At 42.3% G+C, this 20687-nt stretch overlaps 1 protein-coding gene and 1 long non-coding RNA gene across 6 annotated transcripts in view; one reads left to right on the top strand and one right to left on the bottom strand.

The window, feature by feature from the left end:
* Window positions 1-3392, bottom strand: part of LOC122559528 (uncharacterized) — an 83949-nt gene extending 80557 nt beyond the window's left edge. The window contains exon 1 of one of the 2 annotated variants that reach the window (XR_015760484.1): window positions 3278-3392. This is a non-coding gene — a long non-coding RNA (uncharacterized LOC122559528). Of the gene's footprint in view, window positions 1-3027; window positions 3052-3277 lie in introns of those variants that run through there. The other variant, XR_015760485.1, reaches the window with a different exon arrangement.
* Window positions 1-20687, top strand: part of LOC122559526 (metabotropic glutamate receptor 8) — a 447166-nt gene that overhangs the window by 199938 nt on the left and 226541 nt on the right. The gene's annotated exons all lie outside the window — the stretch shown is intronic.

Raw genomic sequence — 20687 nt, 5'->3', positions numbered from 1 at the left:
GGTCTCTTTGTTCAGCAACACTCCCTAGGACCTTACCATTAAGTGCATAAGTCCTGCTAAGATTTACTTTCCCAAAATGCAGCACCTTGCATTAATCTGAATTAAACAAATTTAGATAATAACCACTTCTTAGCCCATTGGCCCATCTGGTCCAGATCTTGTTGTAATCTGAGGTAACCCTCTTCGCTGTCCACTACACCTCCAATTTTGGTGTCATCTGCAAACTTACTAACTATACCACCTTTGTTCACATCCTAATCATTTATATAAGTGACAAATAGTGGACCCAGCACTGATCCGTGTGGCACTGCACTGGTCACAGGCCTCCAGTCTGAAAAACAACTCTCCACCACCACCACCCTCTGTCTTCTACCTTGAGCCAGTTCTGTATCCAAATGGCTAGTTCTCCCTGTTTTCCAAGAGATCTAACCTTGCGAACTAGCCATGATAAACCTTGTTGAACGCCTTATTGAAGTCCATATAGATCACGTTTATTGCTCTGCCTTCACAAGTTCTCTTTGTTACTTCTTCAAAAACTCAATCAAGTTTCTGAGAATGATTTCCCATCTCCTGCAGCTCCACACTTAGGCTGCCTGCCTGATCTTTGAGGGGCCCTATTCTCTTCCTGGTTACCCTTTTGTCCTTAACATATTTATAAAACCCCTTTGGGTTCTTCTTAACCTATTTGCCAAAGCTATCTCATGTCCCCTTTTTGTCCTCCTGATTTTCCCCTTAAGTATACTCTTACTGCCTTTATACTCTATTAAGGATTTGCTTGATCTAACCTGTCTATACCTGATATATGCTTCCTTCTTTTTCTGAACCCTCAATTTCTCTTGTCATCCAGCATTCCTTACACCTACCAGCCTTTCCTTTCATCCTAACAGGAATGAATTGTCTTTGGACTCTCAATATCTCATTTCTGAAGGCTTCCCATTTTCCAGCCATCCCTGTACCTGCGAACATCTGCACCCAATCAGCTTTTGAAAGTTCTTGCCTAATACCATCAAGATTAGCCTTCCTCCAATTTAGAACTTCAACTGTTAGATCTGGTCTACCCTTTTCCATCACTATTTTCAAACTGATAGAATTATGGTCACTGGCCCCAAAGTGCTCCCCCACTGACATCTTAGTCAACTGCCCTGCCTTATTTCCCAAAGTAGGTCAAATTTTGCATCTAGTAGGTACATCCACATACTGAATCAGAAAATTTTCTTGTACACTCTTAACAAATGCCTCTCCATCTAAACCCTTAACACTGTGGCAGTCCCAGTCGAATTTTGGCAAGTTAAAAATTCCCTACCATAACCACCCTATTATTCTTACAGATAACTGAAATCTCCTTACAAATTTGTTTCTCAATTTCCCGCTGACTATTAACGGGTCTATAATACAATCCCAATAAAGTAATCATCCCTTTCTTATTTCTCAGTTCCATCCAAATAACTTCCCCGGATGTATTTCTGGAAATATCCTCCCTCAGTACAGCTGTAATGCTATCCTTCCTGCAGCATTTGTATCCTGAAATATTGAGCTGCTAGTCCTGTCCATCCCTGAGCCATGTTCATGATATCCCAGCCCCATGTTCCTCACCATGCCCTGAGTTCTTCTGCCTTCCCTGATAGGCCTCTTGCATTAAAATAAATGCAGTTTAATTTATCAATCCTACCTTGTTCTCTGCTTTGTTCCTGCCTGCCCTGACTGTTTGACTCGCTTCTTTTCTCAACTGTACCAATCTCAGATTGATCTCTTTCCTCAGTATCTCCCTGGGTCCACCCCCCCCACCCACCCTTACTGGTTTAAATCCTCCTGAGTAGCTCTAGCAAATTTCCCTGCCAGTACATTAGTCCCCCTCCAATTCAGGTGCAATTTATCCTTCTTGTACAGGTCATTTCTACCCCAGAAGAGATCCCAATGATCCAAAAATGTGAATCCTTCTCTCATACACCTGCTCCTCAGCCATGCATTGATCAGGTCAATCCTCTTATTCCTGCCCTCACTAGCTCGTAACACTGGATGTAATCCAGATATAACTACCCTTGTGGATCTCCTTTTTAAATTCCTGCCTAACTTGCTGTATTGTCCCTTCAGAATCTCATCCTTTTCCCTTCCTAAGTCGTTGGTACCAATGTGTACAATGACCTCCTGCTGGTCCCTCTCCTCTTTCAGAACACTCTGCACCCGCCCTGAGACATCCTTGATCCTGGCACTAGGGAAGCAACACACGGTTCAGATTTTTTGCTGCTGTTTGTCTGTGCCTCTGACTAGAGAGTCCCCTAACACAATTGATCGCTTGGAACCTGATGTACCGCTCATTACAATAGAGCCAGTGTTGATACCAGAAACTTGGCTACTCGTGCTACATTCCCCTGAGAATCCATCACCCCCTACATTTTCCATAACAGCATACTTGTTTGAAATGGGGATAGCCACAAAAGACTCCTGTAGTACCCGCCTACCTCTCCTACCTTTCTTTGACTTAACGAATCTACCTGACTGTATCTACGACTTTTGTCCCTTCCTATAACTGCCATCCATCACACCCCCTAGCTCTTTGAGTGAATCAAACGAACTAATAAAACGTGGAACAATTAAACCATTAAATATTGCAAGCATTATAAACAGTAAACTTAAATACTAATTCTTTGATTCATGAATTGCTTTTTTTAAAAAAAAACTATTTCAAAAGAAATAAGTGACATTTCTCCCAACATATAGGCTGTCACACTGCCTGCTCACTGAACCTCCTGCTTACCACTTCTGCACCACAGGCAAACTCTCTTCTGCTCACCACCTAAACCTACTCCCTGACTCTCTCCCATTTGCATTCTTTCCTGTTCCCCAAATCTGTCTCACTGGGCTGGCCTCTCCGGTTTGTTGCTTTGCTCTGTCACTCCATCATGCTGATGACTATTTCCGCTCACCACTTCCCTCAATCACTCCCCCCTATGCAGTAGTCCTCCTGCTCAATGTCTCACCCACTCTCTCCTGCTCACCTACCTGCTTATTTAGCTCATTCTTACTTACCGCTTTACTTTCCTCATTCATCCCCTCCTGTTTACCACCTCGCTGATAGCTGCGAGTCAGAAGCGGGAGAGAGTTGGAGGGACAGTGGTCCAAGAAAGGTTTGCAAGGAGTGAATCGAGGAATGGAAGAGGGTCAGAAAGCAAAAGGTCCAGGAGTGTGAGGTTCAGCAAGTGGGAGAGGCTGCTCCGAAATGACCACTTTGTTTACCTTGGTGAGAAACAGGGTTAAGTTGGATAACTCCATCACATACCAGCTCCACTCTGTCCACAACACCAAAAGCAGAATGGTGCTGGCAACTGACTGTATGTTCAGTGACTGAAGTAAGGGTTGAACCCATATTATAAATGCAATGGAAAAATGTTCCTGTTGTGGGAAATAAAAGCAGAAAAACCTGGCATTACTCAGGTCAGGCAACAGCTATGAAGAGAGAAACAGAGTTAACATTTCATATTAATTTATTGGAAGATTACAAATCATGAAAACAGAGGCCAAGTGTTAACTGCTAAACCAACCTGACTCTTTGCACAATATGTGCAATTAAAAGTATTACACCCTTTGCAATAATTCCTTACCTCCTCATAATTACACTAACATGACAAGTAAACATTAGCTTTTTCTTTCATACTTTTGCAATATAGAATTCAGTGAATGTCCTCATTGTTTAACTTGCACCATAACAACATTAATTGGTCTTTTTAAATATATTACTCATAAGCTCTAAAATTAAAATTGCTCTGAGAGAACATCAGAAGGACTGTTACGTTTAGTCTATGATAACCATTATACAGGATGTGTTTATACCAAGAGCAGTCTTCAGTAGAACAGGTTGAAATTCGGGTTGCTTCAAACAGTGTAATTCAAAACCATTAATCAAACTGGTCACATCATGAATCATGTCAGGAGGATGTCTTAACTATCAGGGCAAGCACAGAGCAGAGCAACTGAATGAAATGGATATGATTTCAGTCGAACTGTGCAAATGAACATGGGTAGGCATAAAACAGTTGGCCAGCTGATGACTAAAGCAGCGTTGCGCAGTGTTTGATTACAAGCAGAATCGTTATGTTAGATTAGAACTCCTCTACCAGACATCAGGTAATGCTATAAAGGCAACAGCTGCAAGTGTTTTTGTTAAGTTTTGATTTCATGCTATTTCTGTTGCTTGAATTATCAGGTCATTTCACTCCTGGCCCTCAGTCATACCCGAAACTCTTCATAATATATTACCTCTGCACCACTTTGTGGGCAAGGTATTTCTTGTAAATATTATATCAATCGCTCAGTGAAATCTAAACTTCAAAAGCATGGTAGAATAGTACAATCTGTTAAACCGTACCCAAATATGCAAAACAGTATGAAGGTGATGATCAGTCCTGTCAGCACTTTTATATTTAAACTATCAATGGTGGATGCTGCCATTGTGAGATGTGGATGGATATTTATGATGCTCCGTTATGCGTAGTGTCTGCAATCGGCATGGAAACATAACTTCAATTCTATAATTTGGGTAGATGTTTGAACCTTTTCCCATCTGCAGAGCTTTACTGACCGCAGTAGGCCAAACGTTCTGGGTTAGCAAGTCTCAGCACTGAGCTCTTTCATTTGTCTGAGTGACAATGGCTGGATTAACCTCCCAGAAATAAAAAAACCAGAAAAACATGAAAATGGAGTTTAGACCTACAAGCCAACCTCCCATCATGGTTCACGTATAACTAGTTTACCAATCAAATCAACCAACAAGGAAGGCGACTACTCTCAAGAAATCAACAACTTTCATTTCTATAGTGTCTTTAATGCAGTTAAACTTCCCAAGTTGCATTGCAGGAATATTATAAAATAAAACTTAACATGCTCCCATATATTGGGTCAAGTGTGGGGGGAGTGGTGGGTGGAAACATGGTCAAACAGATGGGTTTTAAGAAGCCAGGGAGAGAGAAGTAGAGAGAGAAAGAGGTTTAATGAAGGTTGTTCAAAGATTAGGCAGCTGAAAGTGCGTCTCTTAATGGTGAAGTGATGAACCATTGGTTTTGGGAAACTGAGAGAATTTCAATCACACAAATTTCCAGATTGATAATCTAATCTTTTAATCCTCACTACAAACTTGGAGCACTTGCATTTCACAGGTACCTCATTCATAATCTCAACCGTCAATTAATCATCATCTTCAAAGAAGAATCTCTGCCTATCCTGAGAGGTGACAAGTCTGTTTTGATGAAAAGTTGAATATGTATATTGCAACAGCCAGTTTTATTTCCCGTTTCTTTGTAAGCAGGATTCACAATGTTAAATTTAATAGTGATAAAATATTTAATTTTTGAAGGAATATATTTTTATGTTTAGTATTAAAGAAAATAAACTCTGGTTAGTTTTATTGTGATATTAACAGTATGCTTAAATGCTAATTATGGATATCAAGCTCCAAACTGATTAGTGTAAGACTTTCACATAACTTTAGATCGTCATAAAATCAGATGGCCCAGAAATTGCTGGAGAATTAGCAACAGCTGCAGTAATTAGTTCACAAAATACCAGCAGCTTGTGGTAAGGATGAGATCTATTATGAGTTCTGATTCTCCCTAAATTTCTGGTTGATGTTCACTGCTCCACCTTTAGCCTTGACACAGTTAGAAAATTTACAATTTCACCATGAGCTTTCCCTTTGAGATTAATCATGTGTCATGAAATCGCTGGATTTACACTGTAAATGTAAAGCAATCTCACTGTTAACTTTTATGTCATTATTTATGTCATTAACAACTTGTTAATGACTCAGTTTATTGTATTAATGTGAAACTCAACCATGGAAACCCTGAAAGGGACACTTCAAGTTGTGGTTTGTCTCTCCGACAAGTATGAGTTGTTTTTGGAGGTATTTTGAACTCAAGAAAAAATCTGACTTGGCAGTACCTTCATGTTACTTCTATCACCAACAGTACGGATAATTTCAGATTACAATAATTGCAAGGTTTGTGAAGGTTTGTAGCTCAGGTTGAGATTTACGGTGTAGGTTTGCTCGCTGAGCTGTAGGTTTGATATCCAGACGTTTCATTACCTGGCTAGGTAACATCATCAGTGGCGACCTCCGAGTGAAGCGAAGCTGTTGTCTCCTGCTTTCTATTTATATGTTTGTCCTGGATGGGGTTCCTGGGGTTTGTGGTGATGTCATTTCCTGTTCGTTTTCTGAGGGGTTGATAGATGGTATCTAGATCTATGTGTTTGTTTATGGCATTGTGGTTGGAGTGTCAGGCCTCTAGGAATTCTCTGGCATGTCTTTGCTTAGCCTGTCCCAGGATAGATGTGTTGTCCCGTTTGAAATGGTGGGTTTTTTTTCCTCCGTGTGTAGGGCTACGAGGGAGAGAGGGTCGTGTCTTTTTGTGGCTAGCTGGTATTCGTGTATCCTGTTTGTCCTACGTAGTGTTTGTGGCAGTCCTTGCATGGAATTTTGTAGACGTCGTTGGTTTTGTCCATGGGATGTACTGGGTCTTTTAAGTTTGTTAGCTTTTGTTAGAGAGTGTCGGTGGGTTTGTGTGCTACTAGGATTCCGAGGGGTCTTAGTAGTCTGGCTGTCATTTCTGAAACTTCTTTGATGTATGGTAAGGTGGTTAGGGTTTCTGGCTCTGTTTGGTCTGCTTGTCCTTGAGGAATCTGCGGACTGTATTTTTTGAGTATCAGTTCTTCTTGAATACGTTGTATAGGTGGTTCTCCTCTGTTTTCCGGAGTTCGTCTGTGCTGCAATGTGTGGTGGCTTGTTGGAATAGTGTTCTGATACAGTTTCGTTTGTGTGTGTTGGGATGGTTGCTGATGTAGTTAAGTATTTGGTCAGTATTTGTCGGTTTTCTGTATATGCAGGTTTGTAATTCTCCCTTGTCCGTTCTTTCAACTGTGACGTCCAGGAATGCAAGTCTGTTATCGGTTTCTTCCTCCTTGGTGAACTTTATGCTTGTGAGTGTGTAGTTGATGATGTTAAATGTCTGTTCTATCTTGTTTCGTTTTGTGATGACAAAGGTGTCATCTACGTAGCGTACCCAGATTTTTGGTTTGATGGTTGGTAGGGCTGTTTCCTCGAACTCAGCACTGCCTTCCTAACCTGCAATCTTCTTCCTGACCTCTCCGCCCCCACCCCCACTCCGGCCTATCACCCTCACCTTGACCTCCTTCCACCTATCGCATTTCCAACGCCCCTCCCCCAAGTCCCTCCTCCCTACCTTTTATCTTAGCTTGCTGGACACACTTTCCTCATTCCTGAAGAAGGGCTTATGCCCGAAACGTCGATTCTCCTGCTCCTTGGATGCTGCCTGATGTGCTGCGCTTTTCCAGCAACACATTTCAGCTCTGATCTCCAGCATCTGCAGTCCTCACTTTCTCCTCCTGTTTGTTCTAGTCTTTGCATTACCGCTTCTGCTATGAATCATGATAGCGGAGATCCCATGGGTGTGCCGTTGGTTTGTTTGTAGTTTATGTTGTTGAAGGTGAGCTGGGTGGTGAGGCACAGGTCCACTAGCTTCATGATGTTTTCGCTGGGAATGTGATTGATGGTGGTTGGGGTGTGTGTGATGGTCTCTTCTAAAAGTGTGGTAAGTGTTTCCTTTGCCAGGTCGATGTTGATGGAGGTGAACAGTGCTGTTACGTCGAATGAGATCATTGTTTCGTCTTCCTCTATTTTGGTGTTTTTGATGATCTTTAGGAATTCCTGGGTGGAGTGGATGGAGTGCTATGACTCTTCTACTAGGTATTTCAGTCTTGCGTTAGTTCTTTGGCCAGTCTGTAAGTTGGTGTTCCAGATAGTGAGACTATGGGTCTGAGGGAGGGCTCCTGATTTATGGATTTTTGGTAGTCCGTAGAATTGTGGGGCGTTGGTCACATCTGGTTTCATTTTTTGGAATTCTGTCTTGTTTAATTGTCCGGAATTGTGTAATTTTCTTAGGAGATATTTAATTTTGTTTCCTAGTTGTGGGGTTGGGTCTAGTGCCACCTGTTGGTAGGTGTTGGTGTCTGCGAGTAGTGCATTGGCTTTCTCTGTGTAATCCCTTCTGTTCAGGGTGACTGTGAGTCGACATTTGTCTGCAAACTTAACAAACTTAAAAGACCCAGTACATCCCATGGACAAAACCAACGTCGTCTACAAAATTCCATGCAAGGACTGCCAGAAATACTACGTAGGACAAACAAGAAGAAAATTAGCCCCCACCAGGATACACGAACACCAGCTAGCCACAAAAAGACATGACCCTCTCTCCCTTGTAGCCCTACACATGGAGGAAAACAAAAACCACCATTTCGACTGGGACAACACATCTATCCTGGGACAGGCTAAGCAAAGACATGCCAGAGAATTCCTAGAGGCCTGGCACTCCAACCACAACGCCATAAACAAACACATAGATCTAGATACCATCTATCAACCCCCTCAGAAAACGAACAGGAAATGACATCACCACAAACCCCAGGAACCCCATCCAGAGCTTATACCCTGCCATGTCCTGTCACTGCTGAGTTTCTTTTCAGGCTCCCCTCCACTTCTATGGTTGGATAGCTGGGCATTTTTTAAAAATCTGTAGCACTGTGCTGTTCCTGGACTTCACTCCAGATGCTTTGCCTCCTGTTCTGTTGGTCTAGTCACCAATGGTGCCATGAGATCTATTGTCTTGTAAGGGAAAATTAACAGACGTCATTAAATATAGCTATATAAAAAGGATTGTAAAGAGGACATCCTCTGGAACCTTACAGACTCAGTCTCCCGTGTGTGGTCTGGTTTCACTGTGACCTAGACATAACTCGTTATGCACGTGCTTAGTAACTACTGCGATAGTAAATGTGTGGTTAACCCTTTACACCGTACTAATTCTTATTACTCTTCCTCGATCTAATTTGATTCTAATTCGCTCAATCTCATTCTACCTCTGTCACCCTATTTCTTTCTCCAGCCATGAGTTGGAAAATTAGATACAACAGCTGAGCTGCTGTGCCAGTATTAACTTGTATTTCCAGCACTTTGAGTTGTAGAATCTGAAGGGCAAGAAGTAAAACCCAACACACAAAAAAAAGCCTCACTCATCACTTCATTCCAGCAATTCCTCAGACACTAAATCTTACATTGAACAGACGGAGGCCATTCAGCCCATCATACCTTAACTTTGAAAGCGCTATCCCCTTTGTTCTACTCCCCTGCTTGTTTCCTGCAGCTTTCCCCCTCCCCCCACCTTTTTGTCCAGATATCTGACTCCATTTTGAAGGTTGTTATTGAATTTGCTTTGATTATCTTTTCACCAGGAATAATATCCCGCCTTTAGCTTGCAAAGAGTTTTTACAACTTTCTCTAACAAAATGCCCTACGGAAAACTGGGTCAATGCTTTTGACTAGCTAAGAATAAACGATGCAACAGAGCACCCAGGCAAATCATGCAGGCTTAAAGCATTTATAAGTAAACACCAGCATCTCAATCTGTGCTGCAAAAAGAGAATTATCGAGGGAACACTTTGTACTTGACACTCCATTTTTGGCAGGTGTACTAGTTTGGTGCATCGCTTTCATATTGAATAAGTGTACTCTGGGATACTTCAACCTTAATGAGGTAAAAATTGCTTTTGGTTAATTAACTAAACATGGCCAAGGGGATTCCACACCAAGATTCTGCAAGTTTAAATAAAAGCTGTTGTTAAGTAAATAGTGCGAAGCTATGATAAGTGTCATGAGGCATCTTAATTTGAAACATGGTTCGATTGTAATTTTGTTTCAACAATGTTTATAGAGTCTCTTTAAAGCGGCAAAGGTCCCAGGATGCTTCGCAGGAATGTAATAAGACAAACATTGACACCAAGCCAAAAAGGTGTTAGGACAGAAGCTTGTTCCCTGGAAACTCTCCTTGCAGCACAGAGTGAGAGGCTGTTGTTTGTTTACAAAGGCTATAAGTCTGCATGCTTTGCCTGGAAGCTTTGAAAGATTGTCTATTCTTAGCCAGGCAAGAAGATTTGACCTGATTTTCCAAAGGATATTTTGTTCAAAAATGTTTCAAAGCAAATCCTCCAAGTGTGTTTTAAAAATGTCTTCACGTTCTGTGATAAGACAAAGATGAAATTCCTACAATGCGACAGAGAGCGTTGCATTATGGTGAACGCTGCCAAGACCATCACTTCCGGCCCTGCAGTTGCCACAGAATGCACCACTTCCACCTCCCCTCAACACCTCCCCCCAACCCTGACTGCCACCATGCACATCACTTCCTCCAATGACTGCACTTATGATGTCACCACCAACAATGACATGACCACTCCCTCCCTTCCCCCCCCCAACTCTAGGTCTACACCAGGCTCTAGCCCCCAGCCCTGTTGGGTATTCACCATCCCTCTGGACCTACCCCTCACTGAGGATGAACGATCAGTCCTGAATAAAAGTCTTACCTTCATCCCATGATGTCTCCGTGTCCACAAGTTCCACATGTACTGCAAAATTGAACTTCTCTTCCATCGCCTCCGCCTCCATGCTTATCTTTTCGATTGTGACTCCCACCCACCCTCCGAGGACCCCTTCTCCCACTTCCAACATACTCCATCCTCTTGGACACCGAGTCCTGGCCTCTTACCCTCCATTGACCTCTTTATCTCCAACTGCTACTGTGACATTGATCGCTTCAGTCTGTCCACCCCTATCACTCACTCCAATCTCTCATCCTCGCAAAATTCAGTCCTCCACTTCCTCTGCTCCAACCCCAACCTCACCATAAAATCAGCAGGTGGTGGGGTATGAGGGATATAGTGATAGTTTGGCGCACCAATCTCTACCTTGTCAAAGCCAAACACCAACTTGGTGACACCTCTTCCTACCGCCCCTCAACCATGACCTCACCTCCCATCACCAAACCATCATCTCCCAGACCATCCACAAACTCATCACCTCAGGGGATCTCCCAGTCACAGCCTCCAACTTCATAGTCCCAGAACCCTACATTGCCCGATCCTACCTTTTATCCAAAATTCACAAACCTGACTGCCCCATTCGACCTATTGTCTCTGCCTGATCTAACCCCACCGAACTTTAATCCTTATATCTCAACATTGTCCTGTCACCCTTGGTCTGGGAACTCCACACATACATCTGGGACACCAACCACGCTCTCCACCACCTCCATGACTTTCGATTCCCCAATACCTCATCTACAGTATGGACAACCAGTCCCAATATATGTCCATTCGACATGGCGAAGGCTTCCAAGCCTTCTGTTTCTTCCTCTCTCGCCAACCCAAATAGTACCCCTCCACTGACACACTCATTCGATTGGCAGAACCGGTCCTCATCCTCAACTACTTCTCCTTCGAATCCTCCCACTTCCTTCAGACCAGAGGGGGAGCCATGGGCACCTGTATGGGCCCAGGCTATGCCTGCCTCTTCATTAGATATGTGGAGCAGTCCCCCTTTTTGGAGTTACAATGGCACCAACCCCACCTTTTCCTCCGCTATATTGATGACTGTATCAGCACCACCTTGTGCTCCCATGAGGAGGTTGAACAGTTCATCAACTTCACCAACACCTTCCACCCTGAACTCAAGTTCACATGGACAATTTTGGACACCTCCCTCTCTTTCCTGGACCTCTCTGTCTCTGTTCCACCCTCCCCACTGACCAATCACAATGACCTCCCACCTGCATCTGCCTATTCTCTTCCTACTCACCTTATCTCAGACTCAGCCACACCCTCTATTTATCACTCAGACCCCATCCCCCTCCACATTCCTGATGAAGGGCTCATGTCCAAAACATTGACTCTCCTGTTCCTCGGATGCTGCCTGACCTGCTGTGCTTTTCCAGCACCACACTTTTCAACTCTGACTCTCCAGCATCTGCAGTCCTCACCTTGCAGCTGAGACAGCATCAGCTTTGGCTTAGGGTGGAATATTAAGTCTGAATCCTGAAGCCTCTGGCCTTATGCCTCACCCAGAGACGTAAGGACACAATTTAGGGTGAACACCCAGATAGACTCTTCCAGTCCAGATGTTAAACCTGGCATCAATCATCGCATAGTTGTAAATGCTCACATAAAAAGGTCTCATAAATGAAGACTTGTGGTGTTCTCCTGATCAATATTTATTACTCACTGACAGCCAATACAAGTTACTTGGTCCTTTATCTCATTGCAGTTAAAGAATATAGGACAGAATACAATAAGGGTCTAAGCGAAGTGGGCAATTTGTGACATAATTGTATGAAAAATGTGACGAGATATCGAGAGTGACTAGCTGCATTTTTTGTGCATTTGCTGGATGGTAGGGCAAGTTTCTCGCTGGGTAGTGATGGGTTCCTAATTAAGGGGGATTATAGTTTATTAAATGCCTTATTGACAGCACATATTGGTATTCAGCTTCTTATCTTACCAAACACACAAATAAAACGGACCTCACGAAATCTCAATGTGAAAACCACAGTGGTATTTGGCGATTTCAGTCGTCGCTTGCTCTGAAGGATTTCTACGTTCAACAATGGGCAGCAACACCTTAGGCACTATTAGCACTGGCTGCACACACTGTTGGCATCTGACATGTGCCAGCCTCCAAGAATTCTCATGGGACATCTCCAGTCCAAGTGCAGTATGCTTCTGCACTGCAATGCTGCACCTAAGCCTGCACCGATAACTATCATTGTAATGCTGAGGCAAGGACACGAGATGCTCAGCGACACACACCCAGCTCACTGGGTCTGGACCAGGCTTACTGTCACAAGGCTCTGAGACCAGCTGTATGCTCACAGCATTCCAGACTCGCATTGCCTTGCTGACCCTTTTTGACTCCTCAACCAGAAATGTGATGCTCATGTTGTTGCTGTTGTACCATGCTGTTTGGAGGTGACACAAAACAAGGAAGCTTGTCATGTTTGGTCCATGAGACATAAAAGCAGAGCTAAGCCACTCAGCCCATTGAGTCTGCTCTGCCATTCAATGAGAACATGGCTGATCTGAATAACCTGCAGCTCCACATTCCTGTCCCTTTTGCTATAACCCTCGATTCCCTAGTGTCAGCAGAATCACAGTGAAGTATATGGAAATAGCCTTAGGTCACAGGGTCCCAGCACAGTGAGCCATGAGCAGCCTGTGATACCAGTCCAGAGGTTTGGACATGGTTAGAGTCATGATCTTTACCCCATAAGGAGTGAGGAGTTGAAGTATTGGGCAGACCACTTCCAGTCTTGACTCGTTCATTGTGGGCTGGTTTCCTCCTGGAATGAGAAAGAGGCAGGTATTGAAGGAGATAATGGTGGGTGACACAGTTGTTACTTTGGTAGCAGTGGGGATGTGTCCTGAGTGAGTGAGCAGTTAGCACAGAGGTCATGCAAGACTAGCGCGGTTAGAGTTTGGGGAAACTGATGCAGTGGTAGAGCATCAGACCTGGCGAGAGATGGGTCCAGTAGGAAAGATAAAGTAAGTGCGGGGTAACAGAGAGAGAAGGTATGGCTTGAATAGTGGAGTGATATTTTTCTGACAGAGTTGTGTATTTCTCCAAATGACTGAAACTGCACTATCTGGGTGGTCACTTCTGAATGCCTGGCAATGTCTACTAGCTGTGGGGTAAGATGACACCATCCCATCCAGCAGGATGTTCAGGTCCCTGCCCTCAAAGTGGGGTACAGAGTTTCCCATGTCTGCCATGACCAGGGCAAAGGTCAGGAATTGTGCAGGGCAGCTTCAGACTGACAGCACCAATCTGGGCACACAATGGCCTTTTAAAGATGGTGCTGCCACCAGAGGTGGCATACAATTCTAGGATGTTCTGGCAGTGGCCAGTTATGCTGAGAATATTGTGTGGTAACGCAGGGTTAGAGTTGGCTGAGAGGGGAACCATAGTGGGGTAGGTAGTTAATGAGCCAAATTTGGCAAGATATGGTAAATAAAAACATATCACTAGCTCACTGTGAAAACCCTCTAAAAAAACCCAACGCAACTGGCACTGAGCCAGAAAATATGTAAGATTCAACCCATAATAAATAGCAATATATCATGCATCATGAATAAAAACCGTAAAAACTGCAGATGCTGTAAATCACAAACAAAAACCAGAATTTTCTTGGAAAGCTCAGCTGGTCTGGCAGTATCTGTGAAGATGCATATAAACAGACATTTTCCTAGCTACCATCAGTTCTGAGGAAGGGTCACCGGACCCGAAATGTGAACTTTGATTTCTCATCACAGATGCTGCCAGACCTCCTGATCTTTTCCAGCAACTTCTGTTCTTGATGTAGCTGGTTGGGCCTACTCCACCATTCAACATACCCATCACTGCTCTTCTGCCTCAACGCTCCATTTACCCGTCTGTAGACTTTACAAACTGATTGTTGGAAAGATCAATTGATTTCAGCCTTTAATAAATTCAGTGATGGAACATCTGCAATCCTCTGGGATAACGACTTCTAACATGTCATAATGCTCTGAGTCAACAGAAATTCCTCACCATTTGAGTCCTAAACACCAGAGCCTGAGCATTTTCCCCTGCAGAAGTTTAGAAGCACAATGGGGGCCTTCAAAGAAACCTATGAAATTCTAATGTGACAAGACCGGAAGGATATTTCCGATGACTAGGGGATCCAGAATCATGGAATACAGGGTAGGCCATTTAGGGCTGAAATGAGTAGAAAATGCTTCCCCAAAGAGTAGTGAGCCTGTGAAATTTTCTACCACCCAAATCGTTGAGGTGAAAATGTTGAAATGTTCGAGAAGGAGATGGGTATGGTTCTCAGGGTTAAATGGATCAAAAGCAGGAACGAAGTACTGATCATCTCGAATGGCAGAGCGGGCTAGAAGGGCTGAATGGCCTACTCCTGCTCCTATTTTCTCTGCTTCTACATTTCTACATTCTCAAAACAAGGGAAACAACTTCTTAGTTTTTATCCAGTTAACGCTCTTCAACGATGTTTTTGCATTTCAGTGAGAATATCTCTCCTCCTTCGAAACACTAGAGCATATAGACCCTATTTTTATTTTTCTGTTTTGCATTCATGAGTTGAGAGTGTCACTGGCTAAGCCGGCATTTATTGTCCATCTCAAATTGCCCAGAGGGCGGTTAAGAGTCAACCACATTGCCGTGGGTCTGGAGTTACATGTAGAGCAGACCAGGTGAGGATTGTAGTACCCTTCCCTGAAAGACATTAGTGAACCAGATGGGTTTTTCCTGACGACTGATTCATGGTCACCATCAGACTCTTACTTCCAGATTTTACTGAGTTCAAATTACACCACCTGCCTTGGCAGGATGTGAAGCCGGGTCCCCAGAACATTACCTGGGGGTGTCTGGATTAACAGTCTAGCGATAATAATACCAGGCCATTGCTTCCCTTTTTACTGAGCTCCCTAGCATAGAACAAGCTCTTAAACTCAGGAACCTTACACAAATAAATTGTGGATATCAAGATTTTCTTAACTGGTGACCAAAATTTTAATGGCTTGGAGAGCACTTCTGTGCCAAATGTCAATGTTAGTCCTAACAGCAGAAAAAAAACGATGCACGTCAGATAAGGAAGTTAAAATATTATCTTGTAGCTTGGAGACAGTAGGCTAGTCCTAATGAATTCTGGATCAGTGGTGCTGGAAGAGCATAGCAATTCAGGCAGCATCCGAGGACGGGCAAAATCGACGTTTCGGGCAAAAGCCCTTCATCAGGAATAAAGGCAGAGAGCCTGAAGCGTGAAGAGATAAGCTAGAGGAGGGTGGGGGTGGGGATAGAGTAGCATAGAGTACAATAGGTCAGTGGGGGAGGAGATGAAGGTGATAGGTCAGGGAGGAGAGGGTGGAGTGGATAGGTGCTGCCTGAATTGCTGTGCTCTTCCAGCACCACTGATCCAGAATCTGGTTTCCAGCATCTGCAGTCATTGTTTTTACCTAGTCCTAATGAAGCCTGTACCAAGTTGAATTAAGCTGTTTAACAATGTGTCGCAAATATTTTCTACTTTATGGAGCAAAGTGAGCCAGTGTACAGACACCACAGATTGAAAAATAATGTTGATACCTGAGCTCAAACTGAGGATGAAGGTCTTTGGACCTAGGGACTCAGGGAGCTTTAACTCTAATAACTTCCAGGGTACCCTTTTCCTGGTGATTGTAATTACTTTAAGTTTCACTTTTTCACCTCCTAATTCACAGTTATGTCTGGGATGTTTTTTGTATCTTCTGCAGTAAAGACATGGATGTTCAGTTTATCCATTATTTCCTTTTTTTGTTATTAATTCTCAAACTCACTCCCTAGTGGATCAATGCTTACTTTACTGAATATTTTCTTTTTAAAAATATCAGTGCAAACTCTTAACGTTTCTCTCTTTTCTCTGTCTTTCTTTCAAACTCTAACTTCTATGTCCTTACTCATGGTTTGGTTATTCTTTTCTTTACATTCTATCCTGTCTTCTGACCTGCCATTCACTGTTGCAAAATTATAACCTTTATCTTTAACTTCCGCAGTTGGCCACAGTTGGTGCACTTTCCATAGATTTTTTTTTCTCTAAATCTAGCTCTCTGGTTGGCTCATGATAGTTAAATGTAAGGCATAAGATGCTTCATGAGATGAGGGCACCACTGGCTAGGTCAGCATTTATTGCCCATCCCTAAATGCGCAGAGGGCAGTTAAGAGTCAACTATGTTGTTGTGGGTCTGGAGTCACATGTAGGCCAGACTATATAAGGAGAGCATTTTCCTTCCCTAAAGTACATTAGTGAGCCAAATGTGTCTTTCCTTAGAATCAATAATGGTTTCATGGTCATTATTAGACCCTTATTTCCAGATTTTTATTGAATTCAAATTCCATCATGTGCCATGGTGGGTTTCAAATCCTGGTACCCAAAGCATTACCTGGGTCTCTGGATAAGTAGTCTCTCAATAATACCACTGGGCCATTGCCTCCCCCTATTGATATATATGTATCAGAGGATAATCAACATGAGCTCAGGTATCAACATTATTTTTCAATCTGTGGTGTCTGTACACTGGCTCACTTTGCTCCATAAAGTAGAAAATATTTGCGACACATTGTTAAACAGCTTAATTCAACTTGGCACAGGCTTTAGTAGGACTAGAGTTTAGATCAGAGTGATGATGGAAAGGCACAGCAGGTCAGGCAGCATCCGAGGAGCAGGAAAATCGACGTTTCGGGCAAAAGCCCTTCATCAGGAACTTGCCTTCATTAGGAGTAGCCTAGTGTCATTGAGCTACAAGATCATATTTTAACTTCCTTATCTGACGTGCATTGTTTTTTCCGCTGTTAGGGCTAACATTGACATTTGGCACAGAAGTGCTTTAAAAGTCATCAAAATTTTGGTCCCCAGTTAAGAAATCTTGATATCCGCAATTCATTTGTGTAAGGTTTTGTATATTTCCTGGATGCTCTTTGTCTTTTGTTTCAATCAAAAGAACAGCGACAGATAATATATTTGCACCAACCTGTTGTTACCCTTCACGCCTAATAAATGAAGTGCATTGCTCGCAACACGCAAATAAATTAGCACATTAGTGCACTGATGCATTGTTTTCCTGTGTCTTTCTGAGACAGTATTGATATTATTTGAGACACCTGTCATTAAACACAACACCAGACTGTGTCTTGATGAGGAAATTATACTGTACAGAGACATAAATTACAAGCCTAATTGCAATAACAGTTGTCACGTGTGCAGCACAATTAAACTGACATGCTTCACTTAATGTGATTGTGGCTTCATCTGAGAGGCACCTTGAGAAAGTCTGCAGAGATCCAAGTTACAGCGTATTGTCATCTTTTAAAAGAAACTCACATGCCAGATTTAATTTTAACAATTATGAACCAATTACATTTGATACATTGATCTTTTGGATATTTTCATCACTTTATGTTTTTCCCCTTCTTTCCTTGCCAGGAGATCTTTGCTTTATCACTGTCAAACTGTTTTAGCCAGGTACCTATTCTTCATATCTGACCCTCAGCATCTCAGCAAAACCAATCTTAAATAAGAGCAATAAATGTCATCCTTGCCAGCAAAGCCAACATCCCAAGAATAGATAATGGTTTTAAACATCCTATACTTTGCTGCTATCCATACAAATGTACTCTCCAGTACAGATTACTGGATAGATTAGATTAGATTAGATTCCCTACAGTGTGGGAACAGGCCCTTCGGCCCAACAAGTCCACACTGACCCTCCGAAGAGTAACCCACCCAGACCCATTCCTCTACCCTATATTTACCCCTGACTAATGCACCGAACGTTATGACAATTTAGCATAGCCAATTCACCTAACCTGCACACCTTTGGATTGTGGGAGGAAGCCGGAATACCTGGAGGAAACCCACACAGATATGGGGAGAATGTGCAAACTCCACACAGACAGTCACCCACGGTTAGAATCGAAACCAGGTTCCTGGCGCTGTGAGGCAGCAGTGCTAACCACTGTGCCACCATACTGCCCCGTGTGACAACTGTCTGTTTTCTTTATGTGATCCTGTTTGTAATAATTGCATTAAGTGCACCCTTTCTCTAGAAGAGCATATTTATAGATGGTATCAACAGCTTGGTACAGAAATGAAATTAAATATGAGGAACTTACAGGCCTCTATGGTACAAATAGATAATTTTCAGTCCATTATTATTTTGACTCTCCTGAAAGGATTTTCATTTTTTGCTTGAAAGGGCCATTCTCAAAAATTCTGTCATTGCTCATATTTATTTGTTATTGAGTTAGATGCAAACAGAAGCCCATCAATCTTGACTTGTGTAATGCATCCCTCAGGAAACTGCATGCCCCTCAGCTTTGCTACACTAAACCACTACCTTGACGTTTCAGGATTACTCATAGTTCTATAATCAACTTGTTCAGATACATGACTGCAGCAGTCGGGATTTGAAAATGAATCTTCCAGCCAGAGTAGAGACTATAACATTGTTATAAAAGACTCTGAAGAGTTAATGGCTGACTTGGAAATCAGTGATATTGGCCAGTATAAGGTTTGAACCCATGACCACAGCATCACAAGCAATACATGATGGCTTCTAAATATTTTAATAACCACTTTATCGTTTGTGTTACACCACATGCCTAGAGCGGGTCTGTTTTGAACCTGGATTCTCTGGCCCAAAGATTTGGGCATTACCATTGTGCTACAAGATCCTTGCATTGAGAGTTGTAGAGATATGAAATATTCATGATTTGGGAGGATTCAACAGTGGATATTTAAAAATCTTGAACCAGGCCTTCTGGTCTGGAGGTAGGCAGATATTTTCTAATCAAGTTGTCAAGAGACATTGTGCCACACTTCTGGGGCAGGTGGGACTTGAAATTGAGTCCCTCAGAGGCAGGGATACTGCACTGCTTACAAGGCTATCAGGATTACTTCTACTCTTAAAACAACAAACATTAATGGGTTAAGCCACCCCCAGTGGGGTACTGTTACAAAAACAATAAAGGAACAATGGAAACTTCTAGAACAGAAACTTAATCAAATTTGCATTAAGAATTTAGTCTTCATGCATGAGTTAAATAAAGGTATATGCAAATCTGAATGATTGTCAACAAAGCAATCCCAATTGATTGGAGAAAGTGAGGTCTGCAGATGCTGGAGATCAAAGTTGAAACTTTATTGCTGGAACAGCACAGCAGGTCAGGCAGCATCCAGGGAACAGGAGATTCGACGTTTCGGGCACAGGCCCTTCTTCAGGAATGCCAATTGATTCACTAACAATACCTGCTGAGGATAGCACTGTAGATATTTTCTAATCAACTTGTTCAGAGATGTTATATGGATTAAACAATGCCCTTTTTCTTCAATGCTAACTTGAATTGCCATCAATTTAAAAAATAATAACTTTTGCAGATACTCTTTGAAATTAATGTTGAAATGTAATTTTCATACTTTTGGGCCGAAATATAAATTTTAAACATCAAATTGCACTGATATGTTGATACTATGCTGTCAGTCAGTTCTTTAGATCTTGTTATACAAAAACCCAGTGGAAATGCTGTGGTTGCAGACAATTAAATCTGATGTTCATCCTCAGATGACTAAATAGTTAATAGTCCTCTTAATAAGCTGGAGTTACTTTCATAAGCTTTGCAAAAACAAATTCTACCCATTTAACCAGGAACCTTGGCCAAGTTTATAATTTGCAGAATTCACTTAACAATTATTGACACTACTTTAATGTATCAGTTGAGTATTGAATTACCAAATAATTGAGTTCAGCTTAACCTTCTTGATTGAAATAACCACTAATGCAATACAGGGAACATAACTATCACAGCTGATCTCTGGGGAATAAACAGAAGCTGGAAACCTATTATGACTCAAGCACACTCCCAGCATCATTGTTTACATAATAATTCGTATATAATTTTCTCCTTTTAAACTTCCCTGAAGGAGTTTTAGCATTCAAATCTGTCAACATTACAGCAGATCTCCTGTGGAGATTGTGCTTGATAAGTGTAGGGGTATCACATCATACAATGTGCAATATCGGATTTCACTGCAAAAGCTATGTATAAAGTGGCCCACATCATAAAGGACATAGAATGTAATTGTGGTGTACAGGCACATTCTGAGCAGTTGCTTCTCTGTGAATTCTCAGCTGTTTAAGGTCAGTAAAACCAGTAGGAACTGATTGGTTTCCTCCTGAAGAACTTTACACTTTGAAATGTGATGTTTAAAGCATGATAGACGTGTAGC

The sequence above is a fragment of the Chiloscyllium plagiosum genome, unplaced genomic scaffold, assembly GCF_037043375.1.
Source record: "Chiloscyllium plagiosum isolate Xiang-an unplaced genomic scaffold, Cpla_swu_hap1 HiC_scaffold_19, whole genome shotgun sequence".
NCBI classification, from domain to species: domain Eukaryota; kingdom Metazoa; phylum Chordata; class Chondrichthyes; order Orectolobiformes; family Hemiscylliidae; genus Chiloscyllium; species Chiloscyllium plagiosum.
Note: the sequence above shows the minus strand (reverse complement) of the source record. Positions and strands in the feature narration are given on the sequence as shown.